We start from the raw sequence: 26,583 nt of genomic DNA, 5'->3' as shown, positions 1-26,583 counted from the left end.
ACATTATATACATTTTTTAAAAGGAAAAAAGATTTTGTGACGATAAACATATCAATGTAATCATTGTAGTATCGACTAATACGCTCTTGTACTTGGTACCATTACAGTGGATTTCAGGTGTAGCTCCAACCGTTGCATTTGTTTACATTCAGGAGCGCTAGCCTTTTAGCGATGAGCTATTGTATCCTCCTACGGTGTGTAGTGAAGCATGTTTATGTTGTGTCACACGTTCCTGGTCCCTCCCCTGCACGCCATCTAAGGGCAAGGGCCGGGCGTCTCTCTCAGCCTGCTGCAGCCAGCACAGGTGTGGCTGGTTCCAATCAGCCCAGCTGCTCCACATCCCAGCCATCAGAGAGCAGCCTACATAAACCGCTGAGAGCCGGCGCCCGACGCTTGAACGTTGACTCCTGTGGTCAGTATAGACAGCATTTAGAATTACAGTTATCTAGTAGTATTCTGTGAGTTAGTTAAAGGAGAACTTGGTGCTCGTTTGTTCCATGCTGATTCTGCTTTCTGCTTCGTTCCAGGCTCCCTCCTCCACAAACCCAGTGTCTCCCACGCCTCGCCGCCTCCCCGGGATCCCTCCGCTCCTCCGTAAAGTTTCATTAAACTCTGTTATACTTTATTACTGCCTCCGTTGTCTTTGTCCTTGAGGGTCCCTGGTACATTTGGTTCAACAGCTCTGGTAGAGCCTAACAGAACGTTCAAGCCAAAATGAACCAAACCGGGTCCTCAGGGACAGAGGGACAGAAGAACCCTGAATTACGAGAGCTTGTGTTTGGCCAGGCCACACAACTGTCCACTTTGCATGAAGAATTGAACAAAGCTTTTCCCACTGTTCAATCCCAAATTGCTGTGCTTGAGAAGACTTCACAAACTACTGTTGGTAATGTGGCTGCTCTGTCTGGCCAAGTGAATGACATTTCTGGAGTCTTGCTCGGCATACAGAAGACCCTGGAGGTCCTTACAGCACATGTTTCAGCTGAATCTAACTCTGCTTCAAGTTCTTCAAACCAGCCTGTTAACCCCGTCCTCCCCAGCACACAGCAGCCTCAGTCTGAGCCTGGCTTAGTCAGTCCTAGGCCATTTAATGGTGATTTTGGTCATTGCAGGGGCTTCCTGGCACAGTGTGAGTTACTTTTTACTCATCAGCCATCCAAATATACTTCTGATGGTTCGAAGATTGCTCTCATCATGTCCCTCCTGGTCGACGACGCTCTTAATTGGGCTATTGCAGCAGTAGAGAACAACCCTGTCTTTGCCACTAACTACTCTCAGTTTAAGAGTGAGTTTCAAGCTGTGTTTAACCACCCTACTGACGGACAAGATGCTTCCAGCCGTTTGCTAGTTATTCGCCAAGGGTCACGTTCTGTGGCTCAGTATACTTTGGAGTTCCGGATCCTTGCTGCTGAAAGCCAGTGGAACGACCACGCCCTTCTTAGTGTCTACCGCAAGGGGCTGAGTGATTCTATTAAAGATCTTTTGGTCCGTGACAGCCCACAGACTCTTAATGAGCTCATATCCCTGGCCCTTAAGATGGGAACACGACTTCAGGAGCGCCATGCGGACCGAGCCCAACGAAGCTCTCCTCCTCCTGGGTCCAGTCGCTCTGCTTCAGTGACCCGCACTTCACCATCTCCTCGCTCCACTCCACAACCTCGACAGCTTATGCTCCTCCCTGCTCCCTCTTCACCCGGGCCTGCCGAGCCCATGGAGATCGGCCGGTCCCGGCTGACACTAGCTGAGAGGGAACAAAGGCTCACCAACCAGCTGTGTCTTTACTGTGGTGAGCCAGGACATTTCATCAAGGTCTGCCCGATCCGCCCAAAAGACCCAGCTCGCCGGTAGGGGCTATACTGGTGAGCCAAACAACTCTTCCCCAGCCCAAGAATCATTCCAACCGACTTTTCCCTGCAACCTTGACCTGGAATGAAGAGACACTGTCTGTTAGTGCCCTCATTGACTCCGGTGCAGACGAGTGCCTCATGGACATCTCTTTGGCTCACCAGGCGGGCATTCCTTTAGTTCCTTTAGATCGCACACTGTCTCCCCAAGCGATCGACGGACACTCCATGGGAACTATATCCTTTTCCACAGAACCCCTCACACTCACTCTGTCTGGAAATCACTCTGAAACCATCCGCTTTTTTGTTCTACACGCCCCAACAGCGCCCCTGGTGTTGGGTAGACCTTGGTTGGAGAGGCATGAACCTCACATCTCCTGGGCCTCTGGTCGTATTTTGGGCTGGAGCACCGCATGCCATGCAACCTGTCTGCGCTCCGCCCTGTCCCCTTCAAGCAGACCCAAACCCATGTCCTCTCCCCCCGACATCACTGGTGTTCCACCTGTTTATCATGACCTTGCCTTGGTATTCAGTAAGGATAAAGCACTCTCACTTCCTCCGCACCGGCCCTATGATATTGGCATTGACCTCCTGCCTGGGGCTCCCTATCCTAAGTCGCATCTCTACAACATCTCCCTACCAGAGAAGGAGTCGATGCACAACTACATTGCGGAGTCCCTGCTCTCTGGCATCATCAGGCCGTCGTCCTCACCTCTGGGGGCAGGCTTCTTCTTTGTAGACAAGAAGGATGGTGGTCTGAGACCGTGCATTGACTATCGTGGTCTCAATGACATCACAGAGAAGAATAAGTATCCACTTCCCCTTATTAGTTCCACTCTTGAGCCACTCACTCATGCCCGAGTGTTCACTAAGCTTGATCTCCGCAATGCCTACCACCTAGTTCGGATCAGAGACGGTGACGAGTGGAAGACGGCCTTCAACACCCACCTTGGCCATTTTGAGTACCTTGTGATGCCTTTTGGGCTTTCCAATGCCCCGGCGGTGTTTCAAGCCCTCGTGAATGATGTGCTACGAGATATGCTAAACATCTTTGTGGTGGTGTATTTGGATGACATCCTTATCTTCTCCAGGTCTGTGGAGGAACACCACCAGCATGTCCGCCTTGTTCTCCAGCGGTTGTTGGAGAACCGCCTGTTCGTCAAGGCTGAGAAGTGTGTCTTCCACTCTGACTCTGTGACATACCTTGGCAACGTTGTGGAAGCTGGACAGATGCGTGCGGATCCTGCCAAGGTCAAAGCCGTGGAGGAGTGGCCACGTCCTACTAACCGGACTCAGCTCAGACGATTCCTGGGTTTCGCCGGTTTTCTACGCCGGTTTATCAAGGGTTACAGTCAGATCGCTGCCCCCCTTAATGCTCTAACCTCCGTTTCGCGTCCCTTTTCCTGGACGTCTCGAGCCGAGACAGCATTTTCCAAGCTCAAGAGTCTGTTCTCCACAGCACCCGTGCTAATCCACCCTGACTCGACAAGACAGTTCATTGTCGAGGTGGACGCTTCTGACACAGGCATCGGAGCCGTCCTTTCCCAGAGGTCCGAAGAGGATCAGAAGATTCATCCGTGCGCCTATTTCTCCAGGAGCTACGACCCCACAGAGAGGAACTACGACGTGGGAAACAAGGAGCTGTTGGCGGTCCACGACGCTCTGAAGGAATGGAGACACTGGTTGGAGGGAGCGAAGCTGCCGTTCATCGTGTGGTCAGACCACAAGAATCTGACCTACTTGAAGACGGCGAAGAGGCTTAACTCCAGGCAGGCCCGCTGGGCCCTATTCTTCAGCCGGTTTGAATTCACCCTCACCTACCGCCCAGGTTCCAAGAACGTCAGAGCGGACGCTCTCTCTCGTCAGTTCTCTAACGAAGATCCTGCTGTCCAGGAGGAATCGGATTCCGACACCATCCTGCCCCCTGCCCGGGTGGTAGGTGTAGTCACGTGGGCCATCGACGCTGTGGTGAGGCAGGCCTTAGAGAACCAGCCCGACCCTGGCAACGGCCCTCAGAACAGACAGTTTGTTCCTGATGCCGTCCGTACACCGGTATTGGAGTGGGGGCACTCCAGCCGTGTTGCCTGTCACCCTGGAGAGCGCAGGACAGCTTCGTTCATTGCTCAGAGGTTCTGGTGGCCAACCCTCAAGAAGGATGTCAGGGAATTTGTGGCCGCCTGCACCGTCTGCGCCCGTAGTAAGGCTTCACACAGGCCTCCTGCAGGCCTGCTACAACCCCTTCCTATTCCGAGTCGGCCTTGGTCTCACATAGGTATGGACTTCGTTACTGGGCTTCCTGTGTCCCAGGGCTGTGACACCATTCTGACGGTGGTCGACCGATTCTCTAAAGCAGTTCATTTTGTCCCTCTCCCCAAACTCCCGTCTGCTGCTGAGACGGCTGACCTCCTAACCCTCCATGTTGTCCGCCCCCACGGCATTCCTTCTGACATCGTGTCAGACCGTGGTCCCCAGTTCATCTCCAAGGTGTGGAAGGCCTTTTGCAAGGGTATTGGAGCCACGGCCAGCCTCTCCTCTGGATACCATCCACAATCCAATGGGCAGACGGAGCGCGCTAACCAGACAGTTGAGGAGACTCTTCGCTGTGTTGCCTCCAGCAACCCCTCTTCTTGGGCTAAGTACTTACCCTGGGTGGAATATTCCCTCAACACCATGGAGAGCTCTGCCACCGGCATGTCACCCTTTCAATGCTCGCTGGGTTACCAACCCCCTCTGTTTCCCGAACAGGAAGTGGAGGTAGCAGTTCCCTCCACCGAAGCCCACCTCCGCCGGTGTCGACGCATCTGGGAGGCTGCCCGCGCTGCGTTACTCCGTGCCTCTGCACGTACCCAGCGTGGTGCCAACCGCCGGAGGGTGCGTGCACCTGACTATCAGCCTGGTCAGAAGGTCTGGCTATTGGCCCGGGACCTGCCCCTGCAGACGTCCCAGACTTCAACCCGCAAGTTGAATCCTCGTTATGTCGGACCCTACACTGTGGACAGTGTTATCAACCCCGTTGCAGTTCGTCTGGATCTCCCTCCTGCTCTTAAGGTTCACCCGGTGTTCCACGTGTCCCAGATTAAGGCCGTGGCCACTAGTGCCTTGTCTCCCCCTACCTCCGCCCCTCCACCCCCCCGAGTCCTGGCTGGTGGTGATCCTGTTTGGACGGTTCGGAAGCTGCTCGCCGTCCGCCGCCGTGGGAAAGGATTCCAGTACCTGGTGGACTGGGAGGGCTTCGGCCCTGAAGACCGTAGCTGGGTGCCCCGTTCCTACCTGGCTGACCCCTCCCTGCTGGACGATTTCTATCGGGACAATCCAGGTGCCCTAGGACAGTCGTCCGGTGCCTCCCCTAAGGGGGGGGGTACTGTTGTGTCACACGTTCCTGGTCCCTCCCCTGCACGCCATCTAAGGGCAAGGGCCGGGCGTCTCTCTCAGCCTGCTGCAGCCAGCACAGGTGTGGCTGGTTCCAATCAGCCCAGCTGCTCCACATCCCAGCCATCAGAGAGCAGCCTACATAAACCGCTGAGAGCCGGCGCCCGACGCTTGAACGTTGACTCCTGTGGTCAGTATAGACAGCATTTAGAATTACAGTTATCTAGTAGTATTCTGTGAGTTAGTTAAAGGAGAACTTGGTGCTCGTTTGTTCCATGCTGATTCTGCTTTCTGCTTCGTTCCAGGCTCCCTCCTCCACAAACCCAGTGTCTCCCACGCCTCGCCGCCTCCCCGGGATCCCTCCGCTCCTCCGTAAAGTTTCATTAAACTCTGTTATACTTTATTACTGCCTCCGTTGTCTTTGTCCTTGAGGGTCCCTGGTACATTTGGTTCAACAGCTCTGGTAGAGCCTAACAGTTTAGCCATTCCTCGTCCTCCAGTGATACAGCTACCTGTAAGAAACATACTTTATCTGTCGCCATGGAGGCAAGGATTAGTGATTTGGAAGTAGCTAAAACACTGCCGACTCCAGAAGGATGTTAACCGCTAGCTAGCGAGTCATTCTTTAAAGCGCCTCTTGCATAGCGTCGTTTCAGTGTAATAGATTCACCTTCATTGTTAGTTTTTAAGCCAAAATGCGTCCACAAAAAAGGGAAAATAGTACAGTATAACATAGTTGATGACTCATTATTCATATTTGTATGTATAAATATATATATATACACACACACACACACACCTATAGTACAGTATAACATAGTTAATGACTCATTCATATTTTTATATATATATATACATATATATATATATATGCAGTATATATATACACACACACACACCTACAGTACAGTATAACATAGATGATGACTCATTCATATATGTATATATACCTATATTCATATATATATTTGCATTTGCATATGTATATATACCTATATTCATTATATATATATATATATATATATATATATATATATATATATATATATATATATATATATATATATATATATGTATATATATATATATATATATATATATATATGTATATATATATATATATATATATATATATATATATATATATATATATATATATATATATATATATATATATATCACTTGGTAGATAGTATGCACCGTGCAACACATAAATAGAGAGTTTAGGTGGGATATCAAGTGCGTGTTTGAATATCTGCAGTCCAAGAAGGCGAGGAGGATCTGCTGTGAGTTTGATGGATTTCAAGAACAGTGGGCGGCAGCTTCACACGTTTTAGATAATCTCTCCAAGCAAACACTGAAATGCTGGGCTGGAAATTCTCAGCTGGTTTTGGAGGAGATTATTCCACACAGCAGTGTATGGTCACATCATCAGAATAACAAGTACTGTACACCAGTATTGTACAAAAAACATGTTGATTGATGAACTATTTTACCATTTAAATAAAACAAAATGATCTCACTATTCACCAATTAGATAGAAACCAAAGCTTGCGAATCAATAGATATGATCAAAATAGTATCAATCTCACGCAGATTCCCAAGTCACTTTGAGAGATAGTGAGGAAACCAGTCACGCGATTGTGTGATGTCACGCTAGGAACCACAGATCCCTTCCCCATCAACAACAATGCAAATCATGCAGACTTTGTGAGAGCCTCTTTCCTTTGGTAAAAATTATGATCCAGGACCTTATATTTGTTATCCTGAATTTAAAGAAGATGAGCAATAAGTTTTAGAAGACGAGTGATACCCGGATGCAGCTTCATTGTGACGTTAGCATCCGCAACATTGGTAGGGGCTAAATATACAAACTAACCATTTTAAACCATACTAGAAGAAACACTTACTTTAAAGGCCTACTGAAACCCAGTACTTCCGACCATGCAGTCTGATAGTTTATATATCAATGATGAAATCTTAACATTGCAACACATGCCAATACGGCCGGGTTAACTTATAAAGTTTAATTTTAAATTTCCCGGGAAATATCCGGCTGAAAACGTCTCGGTATGATGACGTTTGCGCGTGACGTCACGGATTGTGCGGAAGTATTGGGACACCATTGTGTACCAATACAAAAAGCTCTGTTTTCATCGCAAAATTCCACAGTATTCTGGACATCTGTGTTGGTGAATCTTTTGCAATTTGTTTAATGGACAATGAAGACAGCAAAGAAGAAAGCTGTAGGTGGGATCCGTGTATTAGTGGTCGGCTGCAGCAACACAACCAGGAGGACTTTGAGTTAGATAGCAGACGCGCTACCGTGAGTACGCAGCTTTCTTCCAAACATTTGATCGCTTGCCCGTCCGTGCGTGCTGCTATGTGCATGTCACGTACGTAACTTTAGGGAAATATATGTGCTGTATGAACTTTGTGGAAGTGAACGGTACTTCGGGCTGTGGGATTGAGTGTGTTGTGCGGGTGTTTGAGTTGTATTGGCGGGTTATATGGACGGGAGGGGGGAGGTGTTTGTTTTGCGCGATTAATTTGTGGCATATTAAATATAAGCCTGGTTGTGTTGTGGCTAATAGAGTATATATATGTCTTGTGTTTATTTACTGTTTTAGTCATTCCCAGCTGAATATCAGGTCCCACCCGCCTCTCACAGCATCTTCCCTATCTGAATCGCTTCCACTGTCCTCTAATCCTTCACTTTCACTTTCCTCATCCACAAATCTTTCATCCTCGCTCAAATTAATGGGGTAATCGTCGCTTTCTCGGTTCGAATCGCTCACGCTGCTGGCGTCCATGATTGAAAACAATGTGCAGATGTGAGGAGCTCTTCAACCTCTGACGTCACGCTACTTCCGGTACAGGCAAGGCTTTTTTTTATCAGCGACCAAAAGTTGCCAACTTTATCATCTATGTTCTCTACTAAATCCTTTCAGCAAAAATATGGCAATATCGCGAAATGATCAAGTATGACACATAGAATGGATCTGCTATCCCCGTTTAAATAAGAAAATCTTATTTCAGTAGGCCTTTAATATTTCCACTCTCTCTGGGACTTCGACCGACAGGACGCTCACATAATTCAGTTTAGATGAAGGTTTCACTGCAATCCTCACGAAGGGTTTAAAAAAAGTTCCTGCAACAAGCGTCATTCTGGGTCTTTTTTGCTATTTCGGGATGTGAAAGTCGACCAGCCTGTCAGACCATGGCCACATTTGTCCACTACCAGGTGAGAGCAGCGTGAATTATAATCTAGAATTTACTTTTAGCAAGTTTGAGACGAAGCAGAATCAGTGTGTCAACAATAGCAGCGAAAGCTAGCATTAGCTCACTGCTATCAATGCGCGCCGCGAAAATAGTCTGTCTTATAACAACAATATCACTCATATTTGGTTCATTTTCAGGTCACGACATGTAAATGGAATATTGTTGGCAGTTTCTGGATGTTTTTAGAGAGAGACATAATGACTGCAACAGAGTACCCTCGATTTGTTGACTTAATTGTTAGCTATTTGTTTATGATTTTGTATGCATAAAAGATCTGTATTTGACATACATAAGGATGGTGAATAGTAAACAGCACATCTCTTTAAAATGTTTGCGTATTTCCAGTATGACTGATCTGATAATATGGTAAAGTGCATAAGTGTTACTTCAGCGACGTCAATCTACGGAAATGACTGAAGGTGTTCGGAACGTAATATTTTTAAAATGGCTGACTGAATTTGTGGCATTTTGTGACATTTTAGATGGTGTTTTCACATACTTTGCGGATTGTAAATACGATTGGATACATGGTTTAATGCAGGGGTGTCCAAACTTTTTCCAATGAGGGCCAAACACGGAAAAATTAAAGCATGCGGGGGCCATTTTGATATTTTTCATTTTCAAACCATAACAAAATATATGGATTTTTTTTTTTTTTTTTTACCTTTAGGGCTCCCGGGGACCATAAAGGGTCTAAGTCATTAAAATGTTAAAAACAAGTCAAATTATTATTTATTTATTTTTATTTAACGCTTACAGTAAATCTCTACACATATATCAACTTCAGGTTGGTATAAAGTTAAAAAAAACAAAAAGGTTTTATGCCTTTTCTGTCAAAGACAACATTGTTTTTTTATACTAAAACTGAAATATGCAGTATTTCCCACACTGCCCAAAACATTCAGAAAGCAATGTTTGATGTGAAGTACTTAGAGCCTTAAAAAGATCAATAATGCAGGACACCATTGATTTTAATTCATTATTATTTTTGAGTAATCACAGTGAAAAGATAAATCCATCCATCCATCCATCTTCTTCCGCTTATCCGAGGTCGGGTCGCGGGGGCAGCAGCTTAAGCAGGGAAGCCCAGACTTCCCTCTCCCCAGCCACTTCGTCCAGCTCCTCCCGGGGGATCCCGAGGCGTTCCCAGGCCAGCCGGGAGACATAGTCTTCCCAACGTGTCCTGGGTCTTCCCCGTGGCCTCCTACCGGTCGGACGTGCCCTAAACACCTCCCTAGGGAGGCGTTCGGGTGGCATCCTGACCAGATGCCCGAACCACCTCATCTGGCTCCTCTCGATGTGGAGGAGCAGCGGCTTTACTTTGAGCTCCCCCCCGGATGGCAGAGCTTCTCACCCTATCTCTAAGAGAGAGCCCCGCCACCCGGCGGAGGAAACTCATTTCGGCCGCTTGTACCCGTGATCTTGTCCTTTCGGTCATAACCCAAAGCTCATGACCATAGGTGAGGATGGGAACGTAGATCGACCGGTAAATTGAGAGCTTTGCCTTCCGGCTCAGCTCCTTCTTCACCACAACGGATCGATACAGCGTCCGCATTACTGAAGACGCCGCACCGATCCGCCTGTCGATCTCACGATCCGCTCTTCCCTCACTTGTGAACAAGACTCCGAGGTACTTGAACTCCTCCACTTGGGGCAGGGTCTCCTCCGTAACCCGGAGATGGCACTCCACCCTTTTCCGGGCGAGAACCATGGATTCAGACTTGGAGGTGCTGATTCTCATCCCAGTCGCTTCACACTCAGCTGCGAACCGATCCAGCGAGAGCTGAAGATCCTGGCCAGATGAAGCCATCAGGACCACATCATCTGCAAAAAGCAGAGACCTAATCCTGCAGCCACCAAACCGGATCCCCTCAACGCCTTGACTGCGCCTAGAAATTCTGTCCATAAAAGTTATGAACAGAATCGGTGACAAAGGGCAGCCTTGGCGGAGTCCAACTCTCACTGGAAACGTGTCCGACTTACTGCCGGCAATGCGGACCAAACTCTGGCACTGATCATACAGGGAGCGGACCGCCACAATCAGACAGTCCGATACCCCATACTCTCTGAGCACTCCCCACAGGACTTCCCGAGGGACACGGTCGAATGCCTTCTCCAAGTCCACAAAACACATGTAGACTGGTTGGGCAAACTCCCATGCACCCTCAAGGACCCTGCCGAGAGTATAGAGCTGGTCCACAGTTCCACGACCAGGACGAAAACCACACTGTTCCTCCTGAATCCGAGGTTCGACTATCCGGCGTAGCCTCCTCTCCAGCACACCTGAATAGACCTTACCGGGAAGGCTGAGGAGTGTGATCCCACGATAGTTAGAACACACCCTCCGGTTCCCCTTCTTAAAGAGAGGAACCACCACCCCGGTCTGCCAATCCAGAGGTACCGCCCCCGATGTCCACGCGATGCTGCAGAGTCTTGTCAACCAAGACATCCCCACAGCATCCAGAGCCTTAAGGAACTGTGGGCGGATCTCATCCACCCTGGGGCCTTGCCACCGAGGAGCTTTTTAACTACCTCAGCAACCTCAGCCCCAGAAATAGGAGAGCCCACCACAGATTCCCCAGGCACTACTTCCTCATAGGAAGACGTGTTGGTGGGATTGAGGAGGTCTTCGAAGTATTCCCTCCACCGATCCACAACATCCGCAGTCGAGGTCAGCAGAACACCATCCTCACCATACACGGTGTTGATAGTGCACTGCTTCCCCTTCCTGAGGCGGCGGATGGTGGTCCAGAATCGCTTCGAAGCCGTCCGGAAGTCGTTTTCCATGGCTTCCCCGAACTCCTCCCATGTCCGAGTTTTTGCCTCCGCGACCGCCGAAGCCGCACACCGCTTGGCCTGTCGGTACCTGTCCGCTGCCTCAGGAGTCCTATGAGCCAAAAGAACCCGATAGGACTCCTTCTTCAGCTTGACGGCATCCCTCACCGCCGGTGTCCACCAACGGGTTCTAGGATTACCGCCACGACAGGCACCAACTACCTTGCGGCCACAGCTCCAATCAGCCGCCTCGACAATAGAGGTGCGGAACATGGTCCATTCGGACTCAATGTCCAGCACCTCCCTCGTGACATGTTCAAAGTTCTTCCGGAGGTAGGAATTGAAACTCTCTCTGACAGGAGACTCTGCCAGACGTTCCCAGCAAACCCTCACAATGCGTTTGGGCCTGCCAGGTCTGTCCGGCATCCTCCCCCACCATCGCAGCCAACTCACCACCAGGTGGTGATCGGTAGAAAGCTCCGCCCCTCTCTTCACCCGAGTGTCCAAAACATGAGGCCGCAAATCCGACGACACAACTACAAAGTCGATCATGGAACTGCGGCCTAGGGTGTCCTGGTGCCAAGTGCACATATGGACACTCTTATGTTTGAACATGGTGTTTGTTATGGACAATCTGTGACGGGCACAAAAGTCCAATAACAAAACACCGCTTGGGTTCAGATCCGGGCAGCCATTCTTCCCAATCACGCCTTTCCAGGTTTCACTGTCGCTGCCAACATGAGCATTGAAGTCCCCCAGTAGAACGAGGGAATCACCCGGGGGAGCACTCTCAAGTACTCCCTCGAGTGAATCCAAAAAGGGTGGGTACTCTGAGCTGCGGTTTGGCGCGTAAGCGCAAACCACAGTCAGGACCCGTTCCCCCACCCGAAGGCGGAGGGAAGCTACCCTCTCGTCAACCGGGTTGAACTCCAACATGCAGGCTCTGAGCCGGGGGGCAACAAGAATTGCCACACCAGCCCGTCGCCTCTCACTGCCGGCAACGCCAGAGTAGAAGAGAGTCCAGCCCCTCTCGAGAGAACTGGTTCCAGAGCCCTTGCTGTGCGTCGAAGTGAGTCCGACTATGTCTAGTCGGAACTTCTCCACCTTGCGCACTAGCTCAGGCTCCTTCCCCCCCAGCGAGGTGACGTTCCACGTCCCAAGAGCTAGCTTCTGTAGCCGAGGATCGGACCGCCAAGTGCCCTGCCTTCGGCTGCCGCCCAGCTCACATCGCACCCGACCTCTATGACCCCTGCTATGGGTGGTGAGCCCATTGGAGGGGGAACCCACGTTGCCTCTTCGGGCTGTGCCCGGCTGGGCCCCATGGGGACAGGCCCGGCCACCAGGCGCTCGCCATCGTGCCCCACCTCCGGGCCTGGCTCCAGAGGGGGGAGAGAGGGAAATCTGGATCCATAGGTTTTATTTTTCATTGAGGTCTTCGAGCTGCTCTTTGTCTAATCCCTCACCTAGGACCAGTTTGTCTTGGGAGACCCTACCAGGGGGAATAAAGCCCCCGGACAACATAGCTCCTAGGATCATTGGGACACGCAAACTCCTCTACCACGGTAAGGTGGCAGCTCAGAGAGGAGAAAAAAGATAAATAAATAAATAAAATCCCATTAAATATAGTTGGGATCCAAAAGGTGCCCTACTCATAAAGTGATACATTTTTACGTAATTTTTTATTTTCAACACTTAAGTTACGAGATGAACTTCAGATATATCTGTCGATTTTACGTTTGAACTATTATTTTGTTTGTTTTATGCTCTTTTGTCAAAGAAAATGTTGATGTTTTTGTATGGCAACCACACAATATTTTGTGCAATATTTTCCACATAAAACATTTTAAAGTGAAATATTTGAAATAATTGGAGCCTTGAATAGGTCAATAATTCATTATAACATTGATTATTCAATTTTTTTTTGAGCAATGGCAAAAAAAGAAAAATAAAGATGGACAAAAGAAAAAAAAACAGCATGCATGGCAGCTTTGTGTCAACATTGCAACTTTTTCTAGTTAGATTTCACCTCATTCCACTTTTTTTTTAATGTTTTTTTAATTTTTGCAATAGCATTTCCAGAATGTGTGGCGGGCCGGTAAACAATTAGCTGCGGGCCGCCAATGGCCCCCGGGCCGCACTTTGGACACCCCTGGTTTAATGGATACATCAAAATACAAATAAGCATATGAAATCAACCTGTTTTTCCAGAAAATGTTGTATTGCTGTTCTCTTCTTGGGTGTTTCAGTACTCAAATATAGAGATAGGAAATAGCTTTCATATAGTCCTGAAAGAAGTTAAGTTTAGTTCAGTTTATTTTAAACATGCATACGATACAGTAACAATGTAATGCATCGCATATTTACAGTTCTTTAATTTCAGCACATCCGAAAAAGAGTAGGAAGAAGCAGGGTTTGTTTAATCCTACCCCTGTTCATATCATGGTAAATGGGTTATGGTAAATGGGTTATACTATTATGTTGGATCCACTATGGACTGGACTCTCACAATATTATGCTAGATCCACTTGACGTCCATTGCACCGGTTGCCCAGGGGGGTCCCCACATCTGCGGTCCCCTCCAATGTTTCTCATTGTCATCCCATTGGGTTGAGTTTTTTCTTGCCCTGATGTGGGATGTTGTTGTGGATTTTGCAACCCTTTGAGACACTCGTGATTTAGGGCTATATAAGGAAACTTTGATTGATTGATTGATTGATATACTTGTATAGCGCTTTTCTACCTTCAAGGTACTCAAAGCGCTTTGACACTATTTCTAAATTCACCCATTCACACACTGATGACGGGAGCTGCCATGCAAGGCCCTAATCACGACCCATCAGGTGAAGTGTCTTGCTCAAGGACACAACGGACGTGACTAGGTTGGTAGAAGGTGGGGATCCCAACTGCAGTTTTATCCCATTTCTTTGTTCTCTTTTTGAAACAAAAAAGTGAATGAATATATAATAGATAAATAAATACACCATAAGTAAGTAAACAAACAAAAAAAAAAGGTTCATGATATTTAAGCTAAATGTTTTTCTTTGCTAAGGCACTGTCACGCCACATTTCTTCCCCCCTACAAAACCCTCCCCCCCTCCCCCATTTACTTCCGGGGTCACGTTTCCTCTTACGTCATCCCATAGCTTGTGTTTGTAAATAATTTTTTTAATTTTATTTTTATTTTTTATAATATAGCGTTAACAAAATGTCTGTATTAATCGGAAAAATTAACTTGAGGATATTCCTGACTGAATGCACATTTGACTCGTGGACATATGCGGAAATGAATAACAGTGTACAATAAGTAAATTAATTATCAATCAACATTATCAAACTTTATTAAAACTAAATGTATTCGTTAAATTCAGTTTTTTTAGTTCTCTGTGTAAGTGAACTAAATTAAAATGAACTTATTTTTTTTTATTTTCATTCGTTGTTTTTACGTCAGCACTCATGTTTCCCATAAATCGTGTTACTTTGGGAATGCATATGTGAACAAATACTCATTGCACATTTGACTACCGTACTGGACGGAGAATTAAACGATTTTTTATTTGTTTTCCTTAACAATGAAAATAGTTACACTACCGTTCAAAAGTTTGGGGTCACCCAAACAACTTTGTGGAATAGCCTTCATTTCTAAGAACAAGAATAGACTGTCGAGTTTCAGATGAAAGTTCTCTTTTTCTGGCCATTTTGAGCGTTTAATTGACCCCACAAATGTGATGCTCCAGAAAATCAATCTGCTCAAAGGAAGGTCAGTTTTGTAGCTTCTGTAACGAGCTAAACCGTTTTCAGATGTGTGAACATGTTTGCACAAGGGTTTTCTAATCATCAATTAGCCTTCTGAGCCAATGAGCAAACACATTGTACCATTAGAACACTGGAGTGATAGTTGCTGGAAATGGGCCTCTATACACCTATGTAGATATTGCACCAAAAACCAGACATTTGCAGCTAGAATAGTCATTTACCACATTAGCAATGTATAGAGCAGCGTTTCTCAAAGTGTGGGGCGCGCCCCACTGGTGGGGAATAGAGACATGACAGGTGGGGCGCGAGGAACGGGAGGAAATTTCACTTTGATTTTTTTTATTTTTTTATTATTATTTTCTTTGATATTTTTTTTTACTATGCTTTCATTTTCTATACACACTGGAAATCACTTTGTGATTCTGTCTGTGAAATCCGCTATATAGATAAATGTAAATTACTTATTTTTCCTGTATGCTTTACATTTCTAGGTAGGAGCGAAAGTTTGACAGACAGCAACAGTAACTAATGGGGCGGGGCTAAGCGGAAGCTCTGTGAATGGCGAGTCACTGTGCGAGGATTTGCTGTTTTGCAAATACATAAAAAATAGAGCCACTGCTGATGAGCTGTTCAAGATAATGGACAGTTTCCTCAAAGAACACGACCTTAAATGGGAAAACTGTGTGGCCTTTTGCTCTGATGGCGCGCATGGCAAAGTCAAGAAACGGGCTGCGGGCTCTAATAAAGAGGGTTGCGCCAAATGCGCATTGGACACAATGTGTCATTCACCGGGAAACACTTGCGTCACGGCAGCTCAGCCCCGAATTCAATGAGGTTTTAACAGTGGCAGTGTCAAGCCTGCAACCCCCATTTGAAAAGCTGTGCAGTGCAAAACAGGCTCATTGCAGCCACTAATGCTGGAGTACTGTAAAACTCATGTTCACTTGCCCTGTCCTCCTTTTTTTGGCAAAGATTGCAAAGTGGCACTTTTATTTTCATTTATTATTGAACTTGATGCAAGTTATTTGATTTATTATTGAACTTGATGCAAGTTATAACACTTTTATTTGATTTATTATTGAACTTGATGCAAGTTATAACACTTTTTTTGATTTATTATTGAACTTGATGCAAGTTATAACACTTTTGTTTTATTTATTATTGAACTTGATGCAAGTTATAACACTTTTATTTGATTTATTATTGAACTTGATGCAAGTTATAACACTTTTTTAAAATTTATTATTGAACTTGATGCAAGTTATAACACTTTTGTTTTATTTATTATTGAACTTGATGCAAGTTATAACACTTTTGTTTTATTTATTATTGAACTTGATGCAAGTTATTTGATTTATTATTGAACTTGATGCAAGTTATAACACTTTTATTTGATTTATTATTGAACTTGATGCAAGTTATAACACTTTTTGATTTATTATTGAACTTGATGCAAGTTATAACACTTTTTTTGATTTATTATTGAACTTGATGCAAGTTATAACACTTTTGTTTTATTTATTATTGAATTGATGCAAGTTATTTTATTTGATATTGAACTTGATGCAAGTTATACCACAGCTGCACAGTTATTTTATTTATTATTGAACTTGATTTTATTTTATGTTATTGAGTTTGAATGTATAAAACTTGATGTTACTTGATGTTTGATAAATTTGAAAATGTTAAGCTTGGCATTAGCGTTCTGTTGGGGCGATGGGGGCAGGTGGGGCTTGAAAACTCCCCCTTGTCCAAAGTGGGGGATGACAAAAAAAGTTTGAGAACCACTGGTATAGAGTGTATTTCTTTAAAGTTAAGACTAGTTTAAAGTTATCTTCATTGAAAAGTACAGTGCTTTTCCTTAAAAAATAAGGACATTTCAATGTGACCCCAAACTTTTGAACGGTAGTGTATATCGTTAAGTAACAAAACTACAAAGAACAATATTTGCAAATGAGAAGGAATAGAGTTTTTTTTATCGTGTTAATCGATTTCTTCAGATTCCAGCAGCTGTCAAAGACGAAGTATCCTTCCAGCGACGGGCAGTCAAAGCCGAAGTGCTATCGATTGTTGTCAATGACGTAAGAGGAAACATGACCCCGGAAGTAAATGGGGGGGGGGTTGTAGGGGGGAAGAAATTTGGCGTGACAGCGCTAATGGCTAGCTATCTTAATTGCTAACATGAATACAAGACACAATAATGTCTTCCCCTGTTCCAAATGTCAAACCCCAATCCAAATGTGTACAAACACATTACTCTCTGAGCAACTAAGATATTTAGTTGTGCACATTAGACCTCTTAGAAGAGAGTGGTAGGTATTTACAATTACCTTGATATGGCATGTTCATATGGTTACATCCCTAGAAGCAGTGCAATGTTTTAGAGGTCAAACACATACTTGTACTCATCATTGGCAGCCAGCCTAATACACCTTCATCTTCTCCTTTGGTTAGTGTTGTTTTTCTTGGTTGAAAGGAACGATACCTTTTTAAGACCGTGTATTGATTTGCAGGGCCGGAATAAGATAGCTCAGATTAAAGTACCCACTTAGTCTCAGGGAATCCATGTTTTTCTCCACTCCATTCAGCTAGTATGTTCTCTAAAGTGCAACTCCTCAACATTTGGTTCAAGTCACAGAGGAGGATGTAAAAACCACCTTGAAAACCATTTTGAATACCTCCTCATTGCTTTTCATCTCACTAACATAATCTTTTCTGTTTTACATTTTCTTTGCAGCTCAACTCCTTGTAGGTTTTTGTTGTACTTTCTGTTTTTGATACTTTTCTGCTTTTCCTCATGTTTATGTTTGTGCCGTTAGGAGGGAGACATCGTTAACACCAACTTTATTAGAGGAGCAATATCTACTCTGAATTCTCGGGTTAATACAGGGGTGTCCAAACGTTTTAATGCGAGGGCCGCACACCAAAATATTTCCCGATGTACACTACCGTTCAAAAGTTTGGGGTCACCCAAACAATTTTGTGGAATAGCCTTCATTTCTAAGAACAAGAACAGACTGTCGAGTTTCAGATGAAAGTTCTCTTTTTCTAGCCATTTTGAGCGTTTGTTTGACCCCACAAATGTGATGCTCCAGAAACTCAATCTGCTCAAAGGAAGGTCAGTTTTGTAGCTTCTGTAACGAGCTAAACTGTTTTCAGATGTGTGAACATGATTGCACAAGGGTTTTCTAATCATCAATTAGTTTTCTGAGCCAATAAACCAACACATTGTACCATTACAACACTGGAGTGATAGTTTCTGGAAATGGGCCTCTATACACCTATGTAGATATTGAACCAAAAACCAGACATTGGCAGCTAGAATAGTCATTTACCACATTAGCAATGTATAGAGTGTATTTCTTTAAAGTTAAGACTAGTTTAAAGTTATCTTCATTGAAAAGTACAGTGCTTTTCCTTCAAAAATAAGGACATTTCAATGTGACCCCAAACTTTTGAACGGTAGTGTAGGTCAATATATGGTAAACTATCCGAACAACACATTCACATCTTAGCATTGTGTTATAGGAAACAAACCAAATTAGATTAATTAATGATTAATTTTAATGACGATTGCATTTTTTAAATGATTTTCCTTACCTTCTCGTTACTTTATATATGTGTAAAGCATTTTGAATTGTCTTGCATATGAATTGTGCTCTAAAATTGACTTGAATTGCCTAATCCAACCCACTTGAGGTATTATGTTTCTGTTTATGATTATTCTTTACTACCGTATTTTCCGGACTATAAGGCGCACTTAAAATAATTGTTTTCCCTCAAAACTCGACAGTGCGCCTTATAACCCGGTGCGCCTAATGTACGGAATAATTCTGGTTTTGCTCACCGACCTCAAAGCAATTTTTTTTGGTACACGGTGTAATGATAAGTGTGACCAGTAGATGGCAGTCAAACATAAGCTATACATGTTAGGAGGTATGATGGTAATATCACTCAAGTGAACAACACCAACATTTTATATGTTCTATTGAAAATATAGAACATTACACATGGTGCTCAAAAATCTATCAAAATGTTTTAGTACGACTTTGGTAAGCTATGAAGCCGCACTGCTCGGTGGATTGTCGGCGCATTCAACATACGAGTATTATTATGGTGTGTGTATCAAGTAAGACATTATCTAGCGTTTTGTTTCGCAACATTATGCAAAAGCTAATTTTCTTACCTTCTGGTACCTGCTGATATGTATTTGGGATCTGCGTAAATCCTGAACAATTGTGCAAGTCCGCCTTTGTAGTCCGTGTCGACGACATAGTCGATAAGCTTCCTCTTTTTCTCTATCTTCTTGTTATGGGATATTCATCCTCCACTGTTGCCATTTCTAATATAAAGTAGTGTCAAGTTCTTACTTATATCTGTCAGTAAACTTGCCATGAAAGCGCTAAAACATACCGGTATAGTGAGTATACATTATTCACCCAAGGAACTTTAGTTATTAGAGAGTTCCAGTTGGACGGTTTTTCACAAGACATATTTCCTGTGTTGTTGTTTCCGGATGAGAAGATGTTGCTGGACGAAGTGGCTGGGGAGAGGGAAGTCTGGGCTTCCCTGCTTAAGCTGCTGCCCCCGCGACCCGACCTCGGATAAGCGGAAGAAGATGGATGGATGGATGGATGGGTTTGGCTTTTTGCAGAAGATGTGGTCCTGATGGCTTCATCTGGCCAAGCTCTTCAGCTCTCACTAGATCGGTTCGCAGCCGAGTGTGAAGCTACTGGGATGGGAATCAGCACCTCCAAGTCTGAGTCCATGGTTCTCGCCCGGAAAAGGGTGGAGTGCCATCCCCGGGTTGGTGAGGAGATGTTGCCCCAAGTGGAGGAGTTCAAGTACCTCGGAGTCTTGTTCACGAGTGAGGGAAGAGTAGATCGTAAGATCGACAGGCGGATCGGTGCGGCGTCTTCAGTAATGCGGACGCTGTATCGATCCGTTGTGGTGAAGAAGGAGCTGAGCCGGAAGGCAAAGCTCTCAATTTACCGGTCAATCTACGTTCCCAACCTCACCTATGGTCATGAGCTTTGGGTTATGACCGAAAGGACAAGATCACGGGTACAAGCGGCCGAAATGAGCGTCCTCCTCCGGGTGGCGGGTCTCTCCCTTAGAGATAGGGTGAGAAGCTCTGTCATCCGGGAGGAGCTCAAACTAAAGCCGCTGCTCCTCCACATCGAGAGGAGCCAGATGAGGTGGTTTGGGCATCTGGTCAGGAAGCCACCCGAACGCCTCCCTAGGGAGGTGTTTCGGGCATGTCCGACAGGTAGGAGGCCACGGGGAAGACCCAGGACACTAGCTACTAACTAGAGCGAGAACACCGACTCAGTGTTAATATTTGAGCTGTGGTTCATCACAAAGTCAGACTGCGGCGTGTTTACCTTGGATGTGCTCGTTGATGACGTCCTCCAGCCTGTCCAGCCTCTCCATCATCCTGTGTGTCTCTCCCTTGCTGTCCTCCTCCAACTTTCTGTCCGCTTCGCCGACTGTCTGCTGAACTTTAGGACGGTTGGACACGTGGTTGCTGATCCAGCCCACGTAGACCAGACACACGATGTTGGTCATGCCGCTCAGGATGACGCACGTGGACACCAAAGTTTTAGTTCTCCTGGTGCACAGCATGGCCACGTCCATCCCTTCCCGGGCTCCTCGTCTCCTCTCCCCCCTTGTCTGAGGCGCACACGCTGCTGCGCAAGACTGGGGAAAAGATGTGGAGTCAGCAGAAGCTCCTCACGGCTGAGACATGCTTCCATTCAGCCTGACGTCAATGACCCACGCTGTCGACAAGACCGTAATTCATGACGTGACGGCGCAGAGGAGTGTTTGCTGCTCGCCGACAAGCCAGCGAGTCAAGCAGTGCAAGCTGCTGCAAAGCTGTGAGCATCCTCCATCTCATCCCAGCCAACCAATAGGAGGCAGGAGGCGGGCACAATGAGGAGGGAGGAGGATGCTGAAGTGCATCATCCGACCTTTGGAAAGGGAGGGAGGTCAATAAATAAATACGTTAAGACAATGATGTAAAAATACAGAAATACATGAGTTGATAGGAGTGTAACAATTAGTTTTTAACAACGATTCAATTTGAAATATAATTTGTGGTTTCCAATATGATTCAGGGGCGATATTTGTTTAAAGAATGTTACGATCCAAAACGATTTAGTGAGTTCAAAGGGATTCAGTAACTTTTAAGCCAAAATTACACTAGTTTGACTGTGAAATAAACACTGAATACTGGACACTGCACGTGAAGTACGACAAAACCCAAAACCAGTGAAGTTGGCACTTTGTGTAAATCATAAATGAAAACAGAATACAATGATTTGCAAATCCTGTTCAACCTATATTCAATTGAATAGACTGCAAAGACAAGAAACCTAACGTTCAAACCGGAAAACGTTATTTTTTGCAAATATTAGCTCATTTGGAACTTGATGCCTGCAACATGTTTTAAAAAATCTGGTAAAAGTGGCAAAAGAGACTGAGAACGATGAGGAATGCTCATGAAACTCTTATTTGGAACATCCCACAGGTGAACGGGCTAATTGGGAACAGGTGGGTGCCATGATTGGGTATAAAAGCAGCTTCCATGAAATGCTCAGTCATTCACAAACAAGGATGGGGCGAGGGTCATCGCTTTGTGAACAAATGCCTGAGCAAATTGTCGAACAGTTTAAGAACAACATTTCTCAACAAGCTATTGCAAGGAATTTAGGGATTTTACCATCTACGGTCCGTAATATCATCAAAAGGTTCAGGGAATCTGGAGAAATCACTGCACGTAACCAACAATGCCCGAAACCTTCGATTCCTCAGGCAGTACTGCATCAAAAAGCGACATCAGTGTGTAAAGGATATCACCGCATGGGCTCAGGAACACTTCAGAAAACCACTGTCAGTCTCTACAGTTCGTCACTACATCTGTAAGTGCAAGTTAAAACTCTACTATGCAAAGCGAAAGCCATTGATCAACAACACCCAGAAACACCGCCGGCTTCGCTGTGCCCGAGCTCATCTAAGATGGACTGATGCAAATTGGAAAAGTGTTCTGTGGTCTGACGAGTCCACATTTCAAATTGTTTTTGGAAACTGTGGATGTGGTGTCCTCCGGAACAAAGAGGAAAAGAACCATCCGGATTGTTATAGGCGCAAAGTTCAAAAGCCAGCATCTGTGATGGTATGGAGGTGTATTAGTGCCTGAGGCATAGGCACCATTAATGTTAAAAGCTACATAAAGGTTTTTTTATGTTTCCATCCAAGCAACGTTATCATGAACACCCCTGCTTATTTCAGCAAGACAATGCAAAGCCACATGTTACAAAAGCGTGGCTTCATAGTAAAAGAGTGCGGGTACTAGACTGGCCTGCCTGTAGTTCAGACCTGTCCCCCATTGAAAATGTGTGGCGCATTATGAAGCCTAAAATATGACAACGGAGACCCCGAACTGTTGAACAACTTAAGCTGTACATCAAGCAAGAATGGGAAATAATTCCACCTGAAAAGCTTAAAAAATGTGTCTCCTCAGTTCCCAAAGGTTTACTGAGTGTTGTTAAAAGGAAAGGCCATGTAACACAGTGGTAAAAAACGCCCCTGTGCCAACTTTTTTGCAATGTGTTGCAAATTCAAAGTTAATGATTATTTGCAAATACATGTTTAGTTTGTCAGTTCGAACATAAATATCTTGTCTTTGCAGTCTATTCAATTGAATATAAGTTGAAAAGGATTTGCAAATCATTGTATTCTGTTTTTATTTACAAATTACACTACATGCCAACTTCACTGGTTTTGGGTTTTGTACATTCCTGTTACTTCTTGCAAGGGAATTTGGTATAAACTATTTATGGACATAAACATCCATCGATCCATCCATTGTCTACCGCTTATCCCTTTTGGGGTCGCGGGGGTTGCTGGAGCCTATCTCAGCTACAATCGGGCGGAAGGCGGGGTAAGTCGCCACCTCATCGCAGGGCCAACACAGATAGACATCAAGTAAATAACAATTTATGGTGAATGCATTCACATCTTACTTCAATAAAGTGCAACCAACACGCAAGGTTTAAATAATAAGAGGAACCTTTTTATGCTCTCATTTTCAGTATTCAACAAATGTTCGATAAAATTACAGTCACAAACATTTTAACAGTAGATTTACCTGCTACTTATGCTTTTGTTTTTCTAATATTGAAAAAATAAAATATTGATATAAAAAATGATCTCATCAGGTTGAATTAACAGTAGGTTTACCTACTACTTTGTCTGTTGTTTTTCAACATAGACATATTACAAATACAACATGAATATGTGTGTTTATGTAAGTGCAACCACATCTCTTCAAGTTAATGAGCAATGACCTGTCTCATTTGAATAAACAGCAATGCTGTAATATTTCACAAAAGCGCAAGTGTAACCAACTACTAATTTGGGAATGTATTGTATTTTAAATATCCTAAAGAGAGTGAGCGACTTATTAAGAACATCTATGTCTTTGCAAAAGCCCAAGTGTTTCCACACATTGGACTCGTTATTTTCTAGTTCGTCTGCTTCTCTTAAAGCAGGGGTGTCCAAAGTGCGGCCCGGGGGCCATGTGTGGCCCGCAGGTCATTTTTTAACGGCCCCACGGCACATTTTAAAAATACGATTGAAAACAATTAAAAACATAAGTGGTATAAAAGAGCAAACAGGTGAAATGTAACAAGAAAATGTCGCAATGTATACTCTAATAACACAAAGCTGCCATGCAGGCAGTTTCTTTCTTCAATGTCATTATGAATTATTGACCTATTCAAGGCTCCAATTATGTCACACCTGAGATATTTTGGGGGAAAATGTTGCATATTTTGTGTTTTCCATATAAAAAACTGAGCTGTTTTTTTATAAAGAAGGGCCTAAAACGAACAAACGAAAAACATAAACAACAATAAAACATATAATTGACGGATTGATCTGAAGTTGATCTCCAGATTGTGTTAAAAGTAAACAGTAAAAAAAAATATAATTTATTTTTTAACACTATAATTATTTGGATCCCCAATAATTTTAGTGTGATTTGTTTTTAAGTGTCATTGCTCAAAAAATAATAATGAATTAAAATCAATGTTGTTGTAGCACTCCTACTGTAGGATAGCAGGTTAGTACAACAATTAAGATTACTAGGTTCTTGGCTGTATAATTGAGAGACTCGCAATGAGACGTTACGTACTTAGTGGACCACAGAACAACTGCTGGCAAATTTATTGCACAGTAATAAACAATAACACATGAACAGTGTGCTTTTAAAATTGTAAATACCCCCCCAAAATAAATAAAAATAGAGCTCTGTTGCAAAAATTCAAAAGTAGCAAAATAGAAGAAATGTCCTTTTTAAATTGTCCTTTCAAAAAGTAAATTCTACCCGGGTAGAAATGAATTGAACACTGTCTATATTCCTTGGTTAGGAATCCTTGGTTCTATTGTAATCCGTTATTCCATACTGATTCGGTTCGATACTTGCGACTCTGATGGTGGATCAGTTCAGTTATAGGTCGCAGCAGAGTGTGGAGACCGATGCAGCTGGCCACACTACATCCAAACGCTCCCTCTCTGCAGACTCTCACTCACTGGGACTGGCTCGCCATCATAACTCAAGTCCAGCTTGGAACCAGACTTCGGGATCATACAAAAAACCAATCTGCACATAGCAGTACAGAATGTCATCAGTTATAATACTCTTTTCACTCTTAGTTCTCTTCCATATGGTACCATATTAACTTCAATTTTAAATCAATAAACACAGTTACTCATTTTAACCATTTAGTCATGGACATATGAATACTGGTCGGTTCACACTGTACTCCATATAAGTCTGTAAGACTTTAACAGCAGCATCAAATCATGAAAACTATAGTAGCTTCACCTCTTATTTAAAACTTCATAGTTTCCATTTAAGGATTTTACCTTTTTATCTTTGAATTATGAACTGTGAATTATCACTTTTTAAGCCATCACAAAATAAAATAAATGATTATTTAACTGAAATCACATTTTGGTCATCATGTATTATAATGGTCATCATTTTAACTGTATCAATTTAATAAATGAAATGTATCAACAGTTCCCCTTTAAGCAGCATGACGAGGGTGCTTTTAGCAGCATTGGAATGAATGCAGCTCCTCTGCTCACTGCTAAGGCTGAACACAGTAACATTAAATCAGTGGTTCTCAAACTTTTTTTGTCATCCCCCACTTTGGACAAGGGGGAGTTTTCAAGCCCCACCTGCCCCCATCGCCCCAACAGAACGCTAATGCCAAGCTTAACATTTTCAAATTTATCAAACATCAAGTAACATGAAGTTTTATACATTCAAACTCAATAACATAAAATAAAATCAAGTTCAATAATAAATAAAATAACTGTGCAGCTGTGGTATAACTTGCATCAAGTTCAATATCAAATAAAATAACTTGCATCAATTCAATAATAAATAAAACAAAAGTGTTATACCTTGCATCAAGTTCAATAATAAATCAAAAAAAGTGTTATAACTTGCATCAAGTTCAATAATAAATCAAATAAAAGTGTTATAACTTGCATCAAGTTCAATAATAAATCAAATAACTTGCATCAAGTTCAATAATAAATGAAAATAAAAGTGCCACTTTGCAATCTTTGCCAAAAAAAGGAGGACAGGGCAAGTGAACATGAGTTTTACAGTACTCCAGCATTAGTGGCTGCAATGAGCCTGTTTTGCACTGCACAGCTTTTCAAATGGGGGTTGCAGGCTTGACACTGCCACTGTTAAAACCTCATTGAATTCAGGGCTGAGCTGCCTTGACGCGAGTGTTTCCCGGTGAATGACACATTGTGTCCAATGCGCATTTGGCGCAACCCTCTTTATTAGAGCCCGCAGCCCGTTTCTTGACTTTGCCATGCGCGCCATCAGAGCAAAAGCCCACACAGTTTTCCCATTTAAGGTCGTGTTCTTTGAGGAAACTGTCCATTATCTTGAACAGCTCATCAGCAGTGGCTCTATTTTTTGTGTATTTGCAAAACAGCAAATCCTCGCAGTGACTCGCCATTCACAAAGCTTCCGCTTAGCCCCGCCCCATTAGTTACTGTTGCTGTCTGTCAAACTTTCGCTCCTACCTAGAAATGTAAAGCATACAGGAAAAATAAGTAATTTACATTTATCTATATAGCGGATTTCACAGACAGAATCACAAAGTGATTTCCAGTGTGTATAGAAAATGAAAGCATAGTAAAAAAAAAAATCAAAGAATATAATAATAAAAAAATTAAAAAAATCAAAGTGAAATTTCCTCCCGTTCCTCGCGCCCCACCTGTCATGTCTCTATTCCCCACCAGTGGGGCGCGCCCCACACTTTGAGAAACGCTGCATTAAATAAACCTCTCTTTTACACAAAACGAAAATACAGTAAAGTTATCCAACTGTAACATGCTAACATGTCACAAGGCATTCTCTCAAGACATCATACTACTCCAATTGGTTTTGTACATTTTAACTCTGTATCTTGTTATCAAACTCCTCTCTTTAGCGCTAACAGGATGGCTAGGCTAACAGGCT

At 44.0% G+C, this 26,583-nt stretch overlaps 1 pseudogene; it reads right to left on the bottom strand.

Annotated features, from left to right (window-relative positions):
• Positions 1-20,848, bottom strand: part of LOC133630733 (polypeptide N-acetylgalactosaminyltransferase 18-like) — a 184,771-nt pseudogene extending 163,923 nt beyond the window's left edge.
• Between the last annotated feature and the right edge of the window lie 5,735 nt (positions 20,849-26,583).

This window comes from Entelurus aequoreus, linkage group LG16 (assembly GCF_033978785.1).
Source record: "Entelurus aequoreus isolate RoL-2023_Sb linkage group LG16, RoL_Eaeq_v1.1, whole genome shotgun sequence".
In the NCBI taxonomy this organism is placed as follows: Eukaryota; Metazoa; Chordata; class Actinopteri; order Syngnathiformes; family Syngnathidae; genus Entelurus; species Entelurus aequoreus.
Note: the sequence above shows the minus strand (reverse complement) of the source record. Positions and strands in the feature narration are given on the sequence as shown.